This window comes from Thunnus albacares, chromosome 17 (genome assembly GCF_914725855.1).
Source record: "Thunnus albacares chromosome 17, fThuAlb1.1, whole genome shotgun sequence".
Lineage (NCBI taxonomy): Eukaryota > Metazoa > Chordata > Actinopteri > Scombriformes > Scombridae > Thunnus > Thunnus albacares.
This window is the reverse complement of record NC_058122.1, coordinates 25,690,657-25,712,886: the sequence shown is the minus strand read 5'-3', so window position 1 is coordinate 25,712,886 and position 22,230 is coordinate 25,690,657. Positions and strand designations below refer to the sequence as shown.

The 22,230-nt window shown below is 39.2% G+C and overlaps 1 long non-coding RNA gene across 1 annotated transcript; it reads left to right on the top strand.

Annotated features, from left to right (window-relative positions):
* The first annotated feature begins 4,349 nt into the window (after positions 1–4,349).
* On the top strand, positions 4,350–21,923 carry LOC122966171. The gene is made up of 3 exons (XR_006398337.1): positions 4,350–4,363; positions 8,483–8,487; positions 21,849–21,923. It is a non-coding gene; the product is annotated as an uncharacterized LOC122966171 (long non-coding RNA).
* The last annotated feature ends 307 nt before the right edge of the window (positions 21,924–22,230 follow it).

Here is a 22,230-nt window from a genome sequence, read left to right as displayed (position 1 = left end):
ATGACAGAAAATCACTGATATGTCCTGTTTGTGATGCAGATGTAGACAGAATTATAAAAACAGTATGATATTACGAGAGTAATAGGATCATGTAGCAACAGAAAGGTATATCACTGCTGTAGTTGCTATACTGAAGCCTATTAACATAACCTCATTACGATCCGAAGGCCATTATAATACCTTGTCAGCCTGCGGTATGGCTAATCATCAGCAGATTTACATTTTCATTACTTTGTAAGATGTCAAGGGCCTCTTCTGCCAATCTCCACTTATAAACAAATGATACTGGGCCACATTAATCCAGCACACATGGAAGCATCAGTGAACCTCATTAAAATGTACTGCTGAACAGGAGCGAACGGACAGATCACTGACCCCCGGTGTTGAAGCTGATTGTCGGCTGAACAGAATACCATCAGGCCGAGGTTTGGCCAAAATGAATAAGAAATTGTTTGACTCTGTTTTGAACTCCGGTGCATGAGAAGTTTCTCCCAGATCACAGCGACATAAAACTACCATGAAATAATATTCTCTTTGCACAGTTCATCTATTAATTGAATTTTCCCATTCATACAGTCCGTAAATTAAATCCACATTTAAAAAGGTAGCCATGTATCCCCAGAGTTTTCCTGCCTCAAAGAGCTGCTCATACAGAAAGAAATTCATTAGTCGGGGTCTAAGTGGAGGAGGTGAAAGGGGGGGAATTGATGGTTGGATGGTTCATCCTCTGGGGAGCATGAATGTGCTCAGTGAATTTCATGACAATCTGCACTTTAGATTTTGATACTTGTTGTGTATAAAAGTTAGAATCTGATCCAGATGGTGGCCTGAAAGAAAAGGTCAGAAAGTCAACAAAACACAATCACTAGGGACCTTTTAATATTCACTGCAAATTCAAGGGAAATTTGACCGTTTGGTGAAAAGAAAACATTGATGAAGGGGAAATTTTAACTTGACACTAGACCAAAAGCCACAAATTATCCTCTGAGGACCTTGTGCACAGGCTGGACTCTTCTGTAAGTTTGGGAAAAACACTTAAAAACTTATAAACTACAGATCTGTCAGAACACGTCGTAGAGTTGGCTTCGAAAAGAGCACACATTGACAGACAGCAATTCTAACAACTCAGTGTGGTTCATAATATTTATAGCAGAACAGTACCTGAGGATCTAAGGGCATTTTCAAACCTATAGTTTGTTCGCTCTGGTCGATTGCATCACTAAAAGCCACATGAGAACGTTCTCTCCACTCATTGGTTAATTGTGTCTGCAATAAGAACATAAACACATGTAAGAACAAGAACGGTGTTGTTTTGGGACACACCCGAGTTCAGACCTGTCGAAACTAATTGTACCAAGCAGGAAAACAAACCAGAGTCCAGACTGGACTAAAAAACAGCTTCTCTGAAGGGTCGGAGGAACTTATGTCCACCAGACTAGAATTGATGCTCGCCAAAATCTATTACACCGTATAATATCTGTTCTTTTAGGTTCTGTGGTGCCAGGAATTGGAATAAGTTTCACTTGCATTGAAAAAGAAGCACCACACCACAATATTTATGAGACAGGAAACAGAAACTGTACATTTTTTATTGTAGTTACACTTTTTTTTTTATAATGAGTTGTAATAGTAATTGTAATGATGATGATATTGGTGGTTAGTCTGCTGGTTTGTTGGTATTATCAGGCAAGAATCATGTTATGCTTGACATTTTTATAGTTGTATGTGATTTAATCTACTTCTCATCGTAACATCCTCACATACTGACTTCATTTAACTATTTTTTTATTTGTCTTTTTCAGTTTTTGTTTCTTTTTAAGTTTCCTTTCTTTTATCTTACATTACATGACATGTGCTCTATGAGTAAAGATGATGATGACGACGACTATTGTATGTATTCTAAACTAAAATTGTCTTGTCAACAGGATTATAATACGTCCCTGCTGCTGCACATATATCACCTTACAGATAAAGTCAACTCGGACATTTTGGCTGTAAGATTACAAACATGTTCCTCATTTTTCAAATCTTGCAAATAATTACATGATTTTATATAATTTACAGGCTGCAATTTGAAGCTAATAAAATATATTTAACCAGATTCCGCTACTTTTAGATGATTTTTTTCCGTATCAGTCCCTTTCATGCACCCTGATGTTTCGATGGAATTATCTAAAATAACAAAAGAACAACCCAAAAGCAGCCTGTGTACTATACACCCATTGTCTCCTGACTCTGAAAGCATGGCTTTTGGCTCCATAATACCATCTCTTCCTTGGCTGCAGAAGCAGTAAATATAAGAGGGGGCCTGGGCTCTCAGTGTGATCAATAATTCCTTCAGCCCCAGATTCCACACTGATAAGGCCCTTTGATGTGGACCAAAGTGCAGGAGAGAGAGGCCATCCTGAGGGAGAAAATGTGAGAAAAAGAGGCTTCATTATTTCAGACAGCTGTCAGCGGGTCGTATTCAATTAGCTGTAATACGTTTGTCAGTTTTGGGAAACAAAGCAACAGTATGGAAGGAAAGGGGGTGGATAAATAAATACATAAATAAATAAATAAACAAAACCCTCTTATAATTTAAGGATGCAGGGCGGGCAGGCGGGCGGGCAGGTTGAGACAGAGACGCAATCAGTTGAAGGGCGGCGAAACCCGAACATCTCTGATGCCAACAGACTATTTTAACTGCACTGGAACATGTTTTTGTGGCTCCGTTTTGAGATATGAGACCGCAACAGAGATTTTCAAAAAAAACACAGACAAGTTTAAAGAACATTTTCAAGTTCTAGTCTGTAAAAATTCTAAAAAAAAAAAAAAAAAACTGTTTTGTGCACATTTATCTGTGATTGATCCTGTTGAGACGAGATCTTTTTAGAGTCTGTAGGTTTAATTTCGCCGGATTGAGTCACGTGATAATAAATAGTTCACCAACTACTCTGTACAAAGTGAATGTAAGCAGATGTAATGTTTGCTAATTAACTCTGTGACGAACAGCTATTCCAAAAAGCTCATTTAGTTTGATTATTAGAGTTTGTTTGTTTTTTTTTTTTTTTAAATAGGGTTCATGTTATTTCATCAGGGCTGGGAATTTATCGCAAAGCAACTAAACTCGAAGCAATTCAGCTTTTGAAATGACATTAGATTCATTTAGCTCTTTCTTATTTGAATTAGGTCATCAGTGTTTCCTCACACTGTGATTTACTGTGAAAAACAGCCACTGTTTTAGTCTCAGCATGTGTAAACAAACACCTGTTTCTTCTTCTTTGTAAATTGCTCCTTAGAGACTGCTGCTAAATGAAATATGTGGCTGCTGTCAAGAAGAACTTAAAGACTTAAGGTGTAAAAAAAAATGTAGAAAAACTGCAGTGAGGAAAATGCACAATGAATAAATCATAGGAAAAAAAATAATCAAGCGATTTGTTGAATAACAACAACAAAGACATTCATCAGCACCTACATACGGTATTTCTATTGTAAGTAATTGGTGTTTGTTTCTAAAACATGTCAAAGAGCCTATTACAGCCGTTGAGTTGGTCTGTTTTGTAGCACTTATTATCTCTTGGACCTCAGAGAGCAATTAGCAATCTCCAGAATTTAGTTACTTACTCTTCAGTGTGCTCGTGGAACAAACACAACATCAACTACACTTCATATTCTCTGCTGTTGTTGTGGAAGTCATTGACAATCAGGAGTCGAAAAAAAGAAGCTTCCGCCCCTCCGAAAGATGTCTCAGAAATTTCTCTTTCTATTAAATTACACGGCTGAGCACAAAGACAGACGTTTCAGCATAGATTCCTTCCTCAGTGTGAACAAACCATATTACACCTCGAGTATTTCTATGTATTCAATGAGACCAATGCAGGTGGTGCTGATGATACTGATTAGTGTTGACGCACGTTGCCTACAAGACGGGGAAGAGGGGAGAAAAAACAAACCAGTTTGGACAAAGATTCAAGGATGGATGTTTATTGTCATTCCAAAAAATGTTGGTACATGAAGGAAATCAGACACTCAGAAAATAGCAATAATAAAACAATAAAATCAGGAGAAATCACGTTATAATGAGTAGTCAATAAATATATAAATATGAATAAGTGTGAGGGGAGAAAGCCAAGTGGGCATCAATTACACATGCCCATTATTAACAGTATAATAAGCGGTAAAGTGCTCAATAAGTGCAGCAGTTAAGTTATGAGAAGAAGCTGTTCTTTAAAAGAACAAAAGCATCTAATCAATGTAAAACTTTTTTAACTAGATTAGTTAATAATCTCATAAATCTCTCAGATTTTTATTCCACTTTGTGGCTAAAACCCCTGAAAAAGATCAGTAAACTAACTTTGCGGCATGACAGCATGTGCAGAAAGTAACGAGCGTCCAGGAGGAGGATAGACTTTGGAGCGGTTGTATTTTTTCCCCCAAACGTGAATAAGTTGCCTCCCAGTGTCTCCCATCTCTCTTAACCAATCACTCTGACGGCCTTTCTTTGCCTGATTGGTATTCAGTGCAGTCGGTAGCTTTCATTTCATGTAAGTTCTGCTCTGCACCCCTGATTCAAATGACTTTCAATCTCTTTGTTCTGGGCAGCGGTCCAGGCCAGGGGGCCGGAGAATGATGCATTGAGGTGGTTTATTAATGTGATATGCTGCACAACCACCGACGATGACATTCATATTTCTGCCCTGCCGCCTCTGTGCTGGTCTGCCAGAAGTAAAAGACCCCCTCACCCCCCCTCCCATCCCCCGCAAAGGTACCCCTTCTGTCAAACTGAGCTGGTTTCTCCATAAAGGCTCTGCTCACTGCCATCATCTACAGAAATATCATATATCACAGCAAGTGCCAGTGTCCCACCATATTTCTCATTGAATGTGACAGAAAATCACTAATTGAATGGCAGCTTATTTAGTCCCTCAAATACATAGTGACAACTGGGAAGCTCATACGTTAGCAGATTCAAATGGAAAGAGAATGTGCATGTCTGAAATTTACTCCATTTTTTTTTTTAATAAGGCAAAAATTCCCACTGCTTATCAGGGAGTTCACAAAAATAAGAAGCAGCACACTCATCCTAACTAATCAAGTGCGGCTGCTGGACTGCGGCAAATTATAATAAATGCAGAAACTCTCCAAACTTTATATGTTCTACTCCTGATATTATTGTTGGAAAAAATCTCAGCAGTGACATGTGAGGTTTTGAGCAGCAAGTACAGGTGTTGCCAATACTGGTCATTGTCATAAATCGTAAAAACACATGTATTATATTTATACAACCAGATCAGATGAAAAGGTTGTCATAATAGTCAGAACCAATGAAGGTAGATCCAGGATCAATTTCAATAAATTAAAGTCAAGTAATTTTTATTTATATAACCCCAAATAATGAATCATGAATTTGTCTCAAGGAGGTTTACAATCTCTACAACATATGACTTCCTCTATCCTTTGACCAGGTGCTGCCATGCATTGGACCAGCACCTGGACCACAGTAGCCTGCTCTATAGCATGAAAGACCTGGAAAGGAGACAGACTACAAATACAGTAAAACTAAAGGACATAGTTTACTCAGAGGTGCTGAGAGAGGATGAAGAAGTTAATTGCAAGTAACGTGATGTTCCAAAAATGAGAAGTTTGGGAACCACTCGTTTCCAATTCAGAACTGTAGCTGCCACATTAATTTGTCTGAATGTAAAGTGAAGCGTCATGTTTTTACTGGACAGAACAACAGCGCTGCCTCTGAGGCTCTATATGTAGATATCACCACATTTCCATAAATATAGATGTATTAAATGAACAGATCAGTCTATATTAAATTTTGTTTTATTTTATTAAGCAATATCTTCTCATCCTCGGGAAGTTTGTACTCCCAAGTTGAACTTGCCACGTCTGAACTACCAAGTACGCAAGTCCGAACTTGGCGTAGTTGGTATTGAGAAAGGTCCAATGACAGTTGAGCATGATTTTGACGCTGCAAAACCTTATAGGAAGAAGTTGGAGTGCATTGCACCTCATGCCATACCAACAGTCAATGATGGTTTCTTGTTACTCTAATCATGATCGTTCCCTAATCTTAAAATGTCTATAATGACAGTTTGTAATGTGTTGGTTGTGGCTCGTAGTGACGAACCTGCAGAGAATTATCAGTGACTCTGCAGCTCCCCTCGTCTTTATGGAGCTTTATATCAGCTCATTGTTTAGCTGTCTGGCTGCAACTTTACTGTTATGGTTCACTCTCAGTGAACAGACACAGTTAGCTGTAGACTAGCTGGTGAACATAGTGGAGCATTTAGCAGCTAAAGAGACAGATATTTCCCTCAGGAGTTGGTAGAGAGCAAAAACAGAGTTAAAAGAGAGTGAATATTGTTCTTAGATTCACCAGGTGGGCAGAAACACAACTCCAAATGAATGATAATGTTATTCTGTAACTGCTGGATGTGGAAATAAGCAACTGCTGCAGTCTGTCTGCTATTTCAACCAAATTGGTATCTCCCTCTCAGATTGCTTTTCAAGAATTTTTATAGTCTTAAGGGGCAAAACTTGCCAAAGTGGAAAAAATGAAGTATAAATGTTTTTCCAATCATCTCAAGATTTCTCAGATTAATCTTCCAATCCCCAGGTTGGGAACCCCTACTTTGACAGATAAATGGCACACTCTGTAAATTGAATTATAGAGTTTTGCCATTAAATTGCTTAAACATGAACAACATCTTCTCCTGGAGGTGCTCCACAGTTGGATCAGCTTGTTAGACATCAGGAGACATGAGGAGGTGGTTAACAGCAGCTGTAGCGGCAATTAGTGGGCTGTAGATGTTCAATTAGCAGTGAGATTCACACAGGTGTTGTTGGTCACGATGTCCAAGGTGGAACAAGGTCCAGGGCATCTGTCGACTCCAGCAGCCCATGCCAGGGAAGCTGCGCGTGGACATCTGTTCATCATGGAGCTCCAAATGAACAATATCTCCTTTCTACTTAACACGGATGGCAAGCGCTCAGAATGCTCCTGACACCACCTCTAATCACTGTGACTGAATATTTTATTATATGCCATGTTCCTCTTTTCTAGCTCCACATCTGCAAGCGCACAACACACACACACTCATGACGATCACCAGAATGTAGGCACCAGGCAGTGCAACCCCTAGATAGAACTGGGCTACAGTACAGTATGTGGCTGTGAGTGTGATCCTCAGCGGAGGAAACCTAGATACACCAGTGATAACCTGTATATCAAGCTCTCAATCTGCCACACGCTGAAGGGGGAAAATAAATAGCCTTCATCTTGGTGAAAGTGTGTTCTCCTCGTCTGCAAAGTGGTAAATCTTGCCCATTGTGAAAGTGGGACATGCTCAAGCACTGAGGGAAAAGAGACGACGACAAGGGCACTGGAGCAGGACTACAAAGAGGGAGGGAGGGGGGGGAGGGAGTAGGGGGTAAGCATGATAGGTTCCCTAAGTCCGTCGCCATCATTACGTTTCACTTACATTATCTGCAGTATTCAGATTCCCCCCTGGGCATTCCCGCTTGGACGACCTTCACCTTGCGATGCCACGCTGAGATTACATGTTGACAAAGCAATCAATGGAAACTGGCCCAAGTCTGCAAATGTCATTTTTGTCCTCATCTATCCGAGTTGGTGGTTTTCTCTTCGTGCCCTCATCCTGAAAGGAGTCGGTCATCCAGACCAATTCAGAAGTGTCCCATAATTATAGACTTGTCAGTACTGATTTTCATCAACAACTGTGCATGTGATGATCCGGCAGGAATGTTAATGAGTCCTCAATTGGAGTTAATAAGCTGCAGGCACCGCAGTGGCCGCCTCAGCATTCCCCCATGATCCTCTGCGGCTGTCAGATGTACACCAGCACTGTGCATTTTGTGACAGGGCCAGCAGACGATAAGACATTGCACGACTTTGCTGCTTTACCCCTGGGTTTCACAAAAAAAAAGAAAAGATTGCTTCCCCAGCAAAATCTTTTATTTTTTAGTCAAAGTTTATGTCCACTTGTTTCACTACTCTTGACTCGGCGTACAATCCCTTCACTTAATTAGGAGAGCTATTTCTTCTTCAGACAGGCCTCCCAGAGGGTCATGGATTCAAAGAAATTCTTCAGCTAATGGGAGTTGGTGAGCACTTTGTTCATTTTAATGTGCCTCGGCTGGGAAATCTTTTGACACTTTGTGAAGGGGGGGGGGGCTCTCAACAGAAAGGTCTGAGAATGTGAAAAGTCAGAGGCACAGCGTGGCAATGTAACCGAAACAGTCAACCTTAAAAGTCATTCCTTTCTGCAGGATGCTGTTACCGTAATTAATTATGTGTCTCAATGTGTGTGTGTGTGTGTGTGTGTGTGTGTGTGTGTGTGTGTGTGTGTGGTGTTACTCATGCTGGTGAAAGAAGCTCAGTAAATGTAAATGTCATGTGATTATTACATCGGAGATTTATGACAAATCCTCCGGAGACCGTGTAGAGGTGAGTGGCTGTTTAGATTAGGACTTGTTGAGGTCATTGCCGGTGGACAAGTCTTTCATTTCACTGGCTAATTAAGCTCAGAATAACATATTGAAACACAGTGGTAGGTAGTAACTAAACTAAGTATATTTGCTCAAATGTGTGAGTCAAGTCACTTTTATTTATATACCATAAAATCATAAACTTGTCTCAAAGGCTTTTACAATCTGAAACCCTCCATTCTTAGACACTCAGTACAGATAAGGAAATACTCCCCCAAAACTGACTGATTTCCAACAAGTGTCTTTATATACAGAATAGACAAAACAAAAATAGTACAATCACAATGTTGAGAAACAGAATGACAGTATAGGTACTAGGGGTGTGCCCGAATACAAATATGTTATTCGGCAAAGCACAAATAGTGGGTTTTTTTTACAAATATTTCCTCCCAAGGGAACACTTCATGAACACTTATTGTAACACTTTAATTTTCTAAAATTAAAAGCGTAATAAAAACAAAAAACAGGATTTTTAAACGTCTTTCCACTTTTATTCGAATACAAATACAAATAATTTTGCTGCCTCAACAAATACAGATACAAATACAAATACTGGGCCCTCTGCACATCTCAAATAGGTACATAAAGTAAGTTGAGTATATCAGTATTTTGCTACTTACTACTTCTACTGTACTACTAATACAACATTTCAGGGTGAAATGCTGCAACTTTTTAATCCACTGCATTTGTTTGACAACTAGAGTTAATTTGCAGATTTTAAAAACCTATGGGTATATAATGTTTGTAGCATTGTAGAAGAGCAAATTAAACTGCCCAAGTAGTTAAAATGTATTTCACCTCGATCAGCTATAACATTAAAATGCATCAGCAAAAGAATCCAATAATATAATACATAATGAAACAACACTGGCAGGGGTCAGGGGGGTTTTTTGCTTGTAATACCTACTTTTTCTTCAGTAAAAAAATTGAATGAAGGACTTTTAATATAATACTTTTACATTGTGGTACTAATATTTTCGCATAGAGTAAACCTGCTTGAGGGGCAGCGCAAGGAGCTGTAAACACAACATTGATATATTATCACCTCATAAAGTTGTTATGACTAACATGTTAGCAAATTAGTTGCCACTTGAGGCTGCCTCCAGCAGAAACAGAGCAACATTAATATTTTATTTGGAGTGTTTGTGTCCACCTTGAAGGTGCAGTGTGTAGAATTTAGTGGCATCTATTGGATCAGACTTGGCAGAAATGAAATATAATATTAATTTCCATAAAAAATACATTTTAATTAGTGTATAATCACCTGAAAATAAGAATAGTTGTGTTTTCATTAGCTTAGAATGAACCCTTTATATCTACATAGTAGGGGTGTGCTCGAATACAAATACGTTATTCGACAAAGCACAAACAGTGGGTTTTTTATGAATATTTGTTTCATACAAATATTTTTAAAATTATTTGTTTTTGGGAAGAAAAAAAAAGTCAAATACCAGCATGCAAGTCAGTTATAGTCACTATCTCAGTGTCTCTCCTCTGCTCCGCTGTTACGTCTATCAGCAGGTCTCAACGAGGGGGGTCACATCCACCCGCTACATGACGCATATTTCTTAATTTGGACATCACTTTAATTTTCATCTTTAATTTTCTAAAATTAAAACAAAAACAGGATTTTTAAGCCTCTTTCCACTTTTATTCGAGTACAAATACAAATAATTTTGCTGCCTCAACAAATACAGATACAAATACTGGGCCCTCTGCACATCCCTACTACATAGGGAGCAGGTCCTCTTCCACGGAGCCCTCCAGCTTTGTTGTGGTCTTCACCAAATCCTGAGGAAAATAATCTGCCTCTTTAGTAGCTAAATGCTCCACTATGTTCACCGGCTAGCTGCTAACTGTTTCTATCTGCACAGCAGGGTACAATACAATGGATTTTTCACAGCTTTTTCCCTGAACAAGAAAAAGAAAAAGGAAAAGATGGTTAATGATTGCGTGGATATTGAACCAAAGAGTAAAGTTGAGAAGTGAGTAGAGCTGAGCTGCAGAGGTGAGTGATAATTCTCTGTAGGTTTGTCAGGAGCAACTCCTTTCACATACCAGTAGTCATTTGATCCATTGTTAATATAAAAAAATATTGATCAGTGCAGCTTTAAGTTGGCAGTGGAATATTTTTTTACATTGTGGTATTGATGAGTTCACACCTGAATATGTCTTTCACTATCACTGTGGTTCACTATTCTTATTATTACTTCATTACATGTAAATTAACTTTATATCTTTCAATCTCAGATTAACAAGTTATGTTAGTGCCAGCGTGATACAGTATGAGGCTGAGTCATTTAAAGCCTCTCCTAACACACAACTCCTCAACCTTTCTGACCCACATGCTCATTACATTCATCACAATAATCACTATATTCTCTGTATATTCTCCCCTCATCATAGCTTGTCAGAGATAAACAAGTTTGTGGCTTTTTAAAAAAAAAAAAAAAAAAAACATCTCAGAGTCACAAATCCCTTGCCTGTGTTTGACATTAATCAGTGAAGCAGTTTAATTACCTTTGGAAGTGTACACACTCAAACAGAGCCTGCTCCTTGTCTAATCATAAAGCTAAAAAAACTGCTGCTCTCTTACTTGCAGAAATTCTTTTGAAAATCCAAACTTGGCTTAATCATCAGTCTCGGCCGTTGTTCCACTAATGACTAGCACAGTGTGTGTTTGACGGGCCGGCACCGGATCGGCAGCAGCTGACTGCACACGGAGCCCTGATGCCAGCGGTACTGACAGCGAATTCTAAGTAGGACGCCGAGGCTGTAAGAACAAGCTCCTGAAAGCTAGTGGTGCATTTTTTTTTTTTTTTTTTTTTCAGGTTTAACTTCTTCTGCCGGCTCAAAGCAGGGATGAAGCGAGGGCAAGCAATGAATCACAATCCACGGTTTGTCCTTCACCTAATTTCTCACCGTCACTGAGGCTCAGGTGATTTAACCTGTTGCACACACATCCTCATTTTTTTGGGGAGAAGGAAATGTGTGTATGTGCACTGTATTCTTTCCACTTTGTTGGTTCTTGTTGAGTTGCACGTTACTGAAGACATGTTTTATCTAACACATCCAAAAATAATGAAAAATCGATTCAAGCATCAGAGTTCAGTGATAACAGATATTACGGTAACTCCACTAACAGTCTCCCAATTATCTGCAGTGGATTTTTAAAGGGTCAGTTAACTCCAAATTTAATTGGTGTGAATGAAAGATTACATTTTTAAAAAAATCAATTGCAGATGTGTCCCTCTTTTTGTGGCTAATCCACTGACCTTACTGTCAAAACTTTAGATAGCATTATGGTGTGTTCATACCAAACGCGAATTACACATGCAAATATGATAATTATGCAACACAAATGACACAAATACACAAAATTCGCAATGTCAATACGTCAAATTTGCGCCATTTGCGTATTCGTGCAAGTTGAAGTATTGAATTGAGTGAAAAATTTGTCTCCGTCCATGTTGACTGCTGACTGGAGGTGGAAATGTACTTGAATGTACTTCATGAACGTACAGAGAGGAGAGGGGAAAGACAGGAGAAAATAACAGAAATAACCGGAGTCTCTGGTGAGTGCTGAGTTCAGTCAGAGGCTGAACTGAAACACAAACACACAGATACACTCCAACAGACACGGTCGGTGCCTGCTGTTGCTCACTAGATTACAGCTAATGTACAGTAATGTACTCTGGCTGTTTGGGGTGAATAAACACAAATGATTGCACGAGTAATGCAAGGCGAAAGTCACTTTGCGTTTGATGTCAACACAACATTAGGGTTATTTGTATGTCTTAAGGCCCGCTGTGTGATAACAGGGATTTTCTAATAAAATCTTTGTCACGGTTGGCGTCAGACTGTACGAGTTTTGAGGCCGGGCATTGGAGGCTTTTGAGGCTTATGTGCTGCGCAAAAGTCGTACGAGCGGCTTGTCATTAAAATGAGAATAGCTGGTCCACCTTGAAGGAGCTACACTACTTGTTTAATACTTTTTTGTTTAAAAAACATCTTAAAAATAAAAAATTCCCCAATGATAAGGGCCGGCAGGGAGTCAGCTTAGCCATACACTGGTGGAAACCCTGCACATGCACCGTCAGTGGATCACTATTAGAGACAGATCTACATGAAACACCTGGGGACAGTCATTACAGTCCCACAGCCCATCAGATGCTGAATCCAAGAAATAACCACAGAGGAGTGTGTAGCTTCGCTCGAGGCTCCGCTGAGGCTGCAGATTGTGGGAAGAAGGGATGCTGGTGGACAGAAACAATTGATTCTTTTATGATGGTTGCAACTGTCAGATGTGGGATTTTGGGAAGAAACAGGGAGTATTCTTTGTTCTCTGCAAAATACTACAGTTCTATCAAGTCATTCTGGTCTATAATTGATCCTAAAAGCCTTTTTTTCAGTGCAAAAATCTTCAAGTGCAGTACGTTTCAACCTAACTGAGATCAACAAGAATTTTCCAGACATTTGTGTCTGTATTGTGAAAGACGAAATATAAGGCTGGCAGCATGGCAGGTTAGGGTGAGGCTAGATGGGGCTATGGCCTCTCCAAGAAATTACCAGATGTTTGATATGTAAACTTCTGTATTATTTGCTTAATTCGGCTGCTGTCTCTCTTGATCCAGTCCAATATTGCTCCTTGTTACTCTGCACTGGAGTCACCTGCTTCAGTTCACGTTACTCAAATCACACGAGATGTATTTAGTAAAATAATGCAGAACTGTTATTGCTTTGGTGGGTTGGCAGCATGATGAAAATGCATCGTTTCACCATAAAACAACCTCATCAAAGGAACTAGAAATTAGTGAAAATCAAATTGGAGGCAGAGAGAGATCGATCGGTCAGAGACCACCTGTGACAAGCTACAGTGACACCTCCAGTGCTGCTCACTCCTGATGAAGAATCCCAGTACTCTGCAACTTTCGTTTAGATTTTCTGCAGTCATATCTGGTGTTTTTTGCTCTATGTGATCCAGAGACTGAGTCAAGACTTTTAAAAATTATGCCACAAAACTATGGATTTTTTGAAGACATATCAGTAGCTAAAAACACATTTGTACAACCTGGCATTTTATCAGTCCCCTCCCTCGCTGTAACCCAGCTTCTGTTTGTAATGAACTTTTATTGATTTATTCTTTTTTCCTTCTCTGTTTTTATTGATCTTTTATTTGACTCTGTCTTGGTGTTCTGACTTTGTCATTTGTATGCAAAGCAATATGAGCTTCAATCTTTGTATGAAATGTGCTACACAAATAAAGTTATTATTATTTAGACCAACACCAACAAAAGCAGTCCTATCCCAAGACTGAGCTTTAACGAGCACATCCTGTTATCAAATCCTGTTATTTCCTGCAGCCATAAAGAGGCAGAGGGAGGAAGTTGGTTTTTCCTCCTGAACGAGTGTGCACCCTGATGAAGACGAGGGTTAGGCTGAGTTATTTCTACTCAACTCGGTGGAGTTGAGTAGAAATAAGATGGTTCCTTCCAGTCTGAAATCAAAGGCGAGGAACACGGTCTGACTTTCAATTAACATTCTCATGCCCTCCCCATCACTCCACATTTGCATCACGGTGCTCACCTCGCCCGGGCTGGCCTCGCACATATACTTGTTTTACGAGGAGGGAAATTGGAAACTGGATTGTGACTTGACTTTGTGGAGGACATGCTGTTAGGGAAATGATCAACCTACCGTATCAGCCATCACTCCAAAACAACTCCCCCCTACCCTTTCTGACGAGGCCCGGGGGCATGGCAGATGTCACAGCCCACAGAGACAGAATTTACACAGGGGTTAAAATTATAAGAGATACCCCGAGAGCGGAGAAACATATGTTACTCGAAGTACACTCTGTGATTCCACAACTGCAGAGTTTTAGTGTCAGGTCCACTTACCCTAAACGAACGGAGAGTCACTAACATCATCTGTCACTGATTTATAAGGTAGCTTGTACAAAGTAAGTAATTATTAATTACATTCATGGTTTATTGTAACATCGCCGTAACATCGTAAAGCCTATGACGGCTACGTGCATAAAGGCTCAGAGGTTACAGCGTTGGCTACATTATGCTGTAGTTGAAGGGCAATTCCTCAAAAGTTTAACCACACATCAGCGCTGTAGCAGTGATGGAGATACCACATGGAGACCACAAGAAATATGATTGGTCAGCTTGTATTTTCTTCTACAATTTCTCTTTTTGTGATCAAGTTGTTATTTTTCAATACTGGGAGTTAGATCAAATCGAACAGCAAAACATCAGCCTTTACGTACATCTGTAATGCTGAAAAAGGCTCTTCTTTGCTCCTCCAGTCTCAAACAACCCAAAAGGAACAAAAATAAAAACAATAAATAAATTAGTGACATAAACTACCTCAAAAACAATACAGAGGATATCTTAAAATGGAAACAGACAACTTTTCAACTTTTGTTCACTTTCCGTCTTCCTCAGAGCCAAGCTCAATGAAGAAATGATCAACACCACTTTGGAAATAAGAGAGAAGAAAGCAGCATGTTCATTGAAGAGGTAAACTGAAATTGTCACAATTTTATGTTGAATTTGATAACAGACAAAAGCTGCATAGTAATAACATAGTTTGAGTAACGTTATTGCTTCGCACAAACAGCTAACGACAGCAGGGGTTGGTGTCGGGGTGGAGGGGGTAGTAACGTTAGAAGAAAGTATTAGGAGAAAGATGTCAGTTTGTTCATTCATTTAGTCTATAATGGAGACTCAAAAAGCAGATAGAAACTTTATTATGTGTTGAGAAAAGCAAACTGAGTTGGTAGCATGTTTATGTTTTTACAAAATGAAGGAAAGTGTGTAATGGGGACAGTGATAACATATTTTCTGTCTGTTGATTTTCATATGAACAAGTAGATCATATGATTCATATTTGTTGATTGATTGACTGATTGACTTTATTCAATAAATTAAAATACAATACACAGAATGTGCATACAGAACTGAAATTAATCAAGATTCATCGCAATGAAGTCACATGACTTATTTCCATTGCAGTCCTGAAGTCTAGGTTAGAAGGCAGGCAAGAAAAAGGAGTGACATGTACAGATGGGTGACAAATCAAAGGAAAAACTAACATAAAATGTCTTAGTCAGGTGTTTGCCAGAACAGCTTCAATACGCCTTGGCATTGATTCTTCAGTCTCTGGACTCTTCTGGAGGAATAAACACCGTTCTTCCAAAAGATATTCCCTCATTTGGTGTTTTGATGATGCGGTGAAGAGCGCTGTCTAACACGTCGGTCCTAAATCTCCCAAAGGTGTTCAATTGGGTTGAGATCTAGTGACTGTGAAGGCCATAGCATATCATTCACATCATCTTTACATTCATCAAACCATTCAGTGAGCCCTCGTGGACTGTGAATTGGGGCATTGTCATCCTTGAAGAGACCACTCCCACCAGGATAGAAATGTCTGATCATAGGATAAAGGTGATTAGTCAGAACAACTTTGTATTGATTTGCAGTGACCTTTCCTTCTAAGGTGAGAAGTGGACCCAAACCATGCCAGCAAAATGCCCCCGACAGCATAACAGAGCCACCAGATCCAGACACCAGTCCTAAAAAAGATGTTTCACTATGCTAACTTACTTGGCATCCATTTTTTCAGTTGTTTTTTTAAAACTATTCAGAGAATGGGCAGATTTAACTTCTACCTGCTTTGCTTTTTAGGTTGGGTTGTTTCAGTTTAAACACACTAATCCTTGTATTCGAACAAACTTAAAATGATGAATTAATTTGGACGTAAACCTTGTAAAATCTTATAGACCATAATAAGTTTTAACTGTTGAACTCTACCTTCAACAGAGAGGTAATTCAACTCTTTAAAATGGATTATAATATCAAAGAACTTGGATATTATTGCCAGATATTTTGGTTTTGAATGGACCTTCCCAATGACAGAGAGGGCTATAGACTCATTGGACATACCTGTATCTTTGTTCCATTACATTCACCAGAAAACTGGTTAGGTTCCTTAATTTAGGCCTTGATCAAAAACAATACATTCAGATTTGCCTAAGTGTAAGGATAACTTACTGTCACATTACCAACTGCTTACTTTTTGGAGCTCTTTACAAAGTGATAATCTAACTGTTGCTAAGCACTCTCCAGTCACCAACAAAGCTGAATCATCTACATAGAAAAACAAATATCATGAACAAGCTGCCTCCATGTCATTTATATACAATAAAAACAATAGAGGACCAACTATACTTCCCTGAGGGACACCACAGGTAAAATTTTTGGGCTCTAAGAACGTACCTCCTACGTCTACCATTTGGACTCTACCAAAAATATATGACTGTATTCATTTCAAGGCCTCCCTATTAAAACCTATTAGCCTTTTGTTTATACAGCGATATCTGGTGATCCACTGTGCAGGTCGAGCATTGCTATTTCACAATACTTGCCACTGTCAATTTCCTTTTTAATGAGGTCGGTTATATAAATCATGCAAGTCTCAGTTGAGTAAAACAGTCTAAAACCTGACTGAAAATCATATAAAATATTAAACTCGTTAACATATTTAAAAATTCGTTCATAAAGGACTCTTTCCAGGATTTTACATAAAACACTTAATATAGACACAGGCCTATAGTTACTTTGTTCAACCTTATGGCCTTTTTTTGCATAGAGCAGCAACTCTGGCCTTTTTAAATTCCTGAGGGACTTTTGATTGGGAGATTGAAAGTATTATAATGCTTGTGACATAGGGAGCAATAACCTCTGCAACATCTCTCAGCAACTTAGCTGGGATGGCATCCAAGCCGGTGGCTTTGTTAGTATCCAAGCCCCTGAGCATTTAAGTGATTGTTGGGCTTGTTATCTGGGTAAAAACTGTTCTTCCCTAATCCCTATGGACTTGTCAGACCTGAGGTTCCCCAAGTTTCTGCACTAAATCACTTGCTATGGTTGTAAAAAACTTGTTAAAGCTATCTGCAACCATAGCTTTATCAAAGCTATGAGAGACCCATTGATATTCAGACCTATATTACCTTGTTTATATTTAGGCTTTTTCTTGGTCCCAAATGAGTTGAGGGTAGCCCACAACTTTTATGAATCGTTTTTATGTTTTTCTAGCTTCGTCTTAAAGTGAGACTTCGTGGCCTCATCTACCAGTCTTTGCACTTTATTTCTAAGATTTTTGTATTTAATATAAAAATCAGGCACATTACGTTATTTCTCAGATAAATAGTATCTAGAATTTATTTATTTATCCAAGGTTGAGTTCTCCGTTTAATCCTTACCTCTTTTAATGGAGCAATTTTATCTAAAACCTGAAGAAAATGACTCTGAAAGTGATTCCATGCTATATCTACAACACAACTATCCATAATGTTACACCATGTTCTTAAGCATATCCTTGAATTTATGATACCTTCTTAGGGTTCAGTTTTTAATAGAACTGTGACAGTTAATTGAGGTCCTCCTCACTTTCCTTAATCACTGATTCCATACACAATGACACCATATTATAGTATTATCTCTGATACCATAATAAGATCAATAGCAGTTTGACTGCGTTCACCAATTCTAAAAGGCTCATTTATTAATTGTGTGAGACTAAATGTCTTCAGGAAGTTTAACAGCGCATATATAAAGTGGACCACTTTCATTAAAACAAAAAAATCAATATTCACATCACCAAGTAAAATTACTTAACAGTTTAAAAAGTCATAGCAAATAGCAAACACATTCTCCAGGGTTTCAACAGCGTTTCTCTGGTCAGGAGGTCTATATAAAGCACCAATCAGTATCGGTATACTTTTAGTAAGTAAAATATCAATCCAAACTGCTTCAAGGTTGCCATCATTTAAATCAGCTCTTAGCTTAGATTCTATGTTCAACCTCACATATATACGTACTCCTCTTCCTCATAGGTTTCTGTCCTTACAAATGATTGAAAAGTTTTCAATGATGGAAAAGTCTAGCCAGGTTTCAGTAAAGCACAATATACTGGCATTATCTTTACTCGCAAGTACACAAACTTCATCTGTCTTTGGCAGTAATCTGCGAATGTCTAGGGGCAAACAGTGCAGACCCTTAGATGTGAAGGCAGGCATCCGCATTCTCGCAAAGTCCAGGGTGTTCTCTGTGCCAGATGCTGGCAGCGGTCCCTGAAGCGTCTCCTCTAGTGTGCAGTGCATGTTTACCATCTCTTCATTGGCCATGCGCAGCAGTCCCCTCAGCATCTCTGCCAGCATGTGCTTCAGGGCTTTATGCCTTCCTGTGCAGTCCTGTTCATATGGTTTTTATATGAAGAAGTAGATCTGTATACTGATCCAGTATTCTATGGCTGTAGGGCTGGTAGCTTAGCTAACTGATTTCTAGAGGGCTCTACCGTTAGCTTTGTGCCATAAATCAAGACTTCTTTTCCCGGGAGATCTTACCCGGTGGCAGACAGAACTGCATAGTGAAAGTGAGGCTTATAGGGAATCAATCTAAAAGCCATTGGTGTCATTATTCAATAGCCACTACACTGTGCCATCAACATTGATTTCATAATGATAAGCATTATTTCACAATCTGGGTTACCGTATATAGATTCATTTAACTTTCTCCAGTGCTTTGGACAAGGTGACAATTGTATTTCCCTTCACGCTGCTGGTTCGAGCTATAGGGAGTTCCAGAAAGATGATGTCTAATAATGAGAGAATCCATTGGGAAATCTAGAGTTTAGTTGGGTGGAGGGGGGGGCTCCACTTTAATACTAGGAACTTTTTAGCAACTGTCAGATCTTCTCTGAGATTTGGTAACATTAATTAATGACACAGCATTTAGTTTCTGATGCTGATGGAAATTTTGATAGTGAAGACATTAGGGAAGTCGAAGAAAGGAGACGTAGTCTTCTCTTTCTCACTAATACACATCTAGCTGACCGATTAACACTGCAAACCTTCTGTTCACTGCCGTCGCTGCTCTGTATGCATGATTGAGTGTAAACACAGCGATTTTAGAGGAGTTGTCTCCTATTCAGTAATGAGACATGGTGAAATAACTTTACAAGTTACCTGGATGTAACTCCAGTTCTGTAAGTATGTGTGTAACCCACCATCTCGCTGTATCACAAAGTAAACCAAAACACACAGTCCCTGTGGGGAATATAATTTAAGCACAAGACGTCTTGATCACCTTGTGGTGGTAAACACAGATGCGCAACAATAAATTGAAACCGAAGCCAAAAGTATCTACTGCCTGACGCCCGTTAACCCTTTGTGTTGACTAATCCAGCTGCAGATGAAAGTAACTGATCTGAACAATTACAGCTGATCTTGCTGTTTCATTTCTAGGCTACAGACACATGGAGGATTAAAAAACCTCCCATGTCAGAGCCCTGTGAGGCATTAAAGGTAGTAATTACCAAACTGAGGGAAAACAACTGGATAACCTGATTGTCTATTGATTCTGTATGTTCTGCTGTGAACAGATTTAGCAACGTCAGACACTCAACAAGCAGTGGGGCCAGTAGTGTGCGGTTACATGTAGTAAGCAGAGTTGCTAGCATATCATATTTGGTGTGTGCCTCACTCACTCTAAAGCCAAATAAATCCTTTGAAAAACCAATAAAATGGTCTTGTCTGTCCACCACTCTGACATAATGAGCTGTGTTTTGCCTCTAAATAGAGATGCAACTTACTCCAGTTTCAGCAGGACTTTGATGTGATGGCTGGGTCGTAATTTCAAAACAACATTCCTCTTTTTATTTTTCAGAAGATGAGCCCAGCTATTTATGCTCCATTATTTAATGGTGCATGAGACTAGTCCAGAATACAACATTTGTCTTGGCTGCAGCAGACTCTTGGTATCTGCTATTGATCTAAATCCTCATCTCAGCCTTTGGAGAAGAACAGTGTCCCTGTATACTTTACTTACCAAACAGGCTGGCTTTGTTTAAAAATCAGATTGATCACTTGGTTTCTCGCTCCAAACAGAAGGAAGCCTGTGAAATTTAAACACAGAGGGAAGACACAGAGCTCAGCAATATTTGCCTCTTTTTTTTCTGACCTAAACAGGAGCTAGTGACGCAGATTGATTTTGTTTTGTTGTGAGGCTATGTGATAAGCAGAGGGAAAATAATGAGCATTGTCTCATTAATGGATAGAGAATACATTATGGGTCATATATTTCAAATGAATTATGCATGAGAAATAAAAAGCCGCCGTGGCAGCTGGCTACATATCATAAAAGACGCCAAATCATTCTGTAGTAAATGTCTGATCGTGTCTTCTACACCTGAATGATACTTAGTGACACTTCAGTGATAGCGCTGCATTGGAAATGTATCACGGTAAAGTGGGAAGGTGTGGCTGTTTGTCTTGTATGAGAATGTAAAAGGTCTCCTGTAATGAGCAAACATTTTGTCTGAATTGTTTCTGCAAGAGCTGAACAGCTGGAGATTATTTTTTATAGCAAGTTTTTCCAGCCCATTACTTCACTCTTCTTTTCTTCCCTTTCTTCAAATGATAAGGCTGGCTGGCAATTTTCTATGCTTTTCTTATTGTCAACAAATCTCATGTGCAGAGCCAAACCAAGAATGAACTGATCTACTAACAAGTATTGTGTGTGTATCCAAAGTCTGACATATTCCTCTGTGCCATAGACCTCTGTTGTTGTCCAAAAACTAAACACATCAATGAGTCACACCACTGCACTGGGGGACATCTTTCTTCTTTATGAGGAGTTTGGTGAGAATGTTAGTTTCTTTAGAAATGGCTCCAATGACTAATAAGTGCAATCATGTTTTCAATCTCTGTAGAGTAGTTCTGTGTAAGGCAGATGCCACCGAGCATGTGTGGGAACCATAGACTGTATAAAAATATGGACGTAGTTACCGTGACGTCACCCGTTGGTTTCTGAAGAGCGGTTTTGAAGCTCAATGCGAGCCGCTCCGGCCGTCGCCATCTTGGCAGTGCATGACGCTGCCTAACTCCCAGCCAATCAAAAATGGGCAAAGAGGCGGGCCAAATGGCTGAAACAAGCCACCTAGCGGCTGGCAGACCTGTCAATCAAAGCAGCCATGTCCTTCATCATGCATAACTTTACGGCTTAATAAAACTTAAACAGGTGAGTTATAAAAGAATTCACCCCCCGTACAGTTGTCATGAAAGGGAAAATTAGCTACAGAGACCAAAACCAATTTTGTACCAGGCTGTAAACATGTTTATTTCTGCTGTAAAGTTGGGCATTTTAACATGGGGGTCTATGGGGATTGACTCGCTTTTGGAGCCTCAAGTGGTCATTCAAGGAACTGCAGTTTTTGGCATTTCCTCATTGACTTCATTTTACAGCCCCAGAGGTTGCTGCCTGGCAGGAACGCAGTTCTGTTTACAGAGCTTCACTAGCTTGTTGTGCTACATATAACAATCTCTGGACTTTGTGCTAAAGTTATTTACAATGTACCAGAGTTGTTCTTAAGTCTTTTGGTTGTAGAGTGTAGAGTTTGAACCTCAATACTTATAATAATAAAGTAATAATTTTAAGGAATTGTCAATATGAATATGTTGTTGTGTATGTTTAATGGAAAGAAAAACATAAAAAATTATACTGACAATCTAGAGTCTTACCACTATTTCAGGCTGAATTGGTAATGCTTGCCTTGAGAATGGCGATCAAAGCAATCAAAATGGTTCATCCTCCAGGGAGCATGCTCAGTAACTATCATGAAATCCGTCAGATAAGAAATGCTGTATGTAAAACTGCT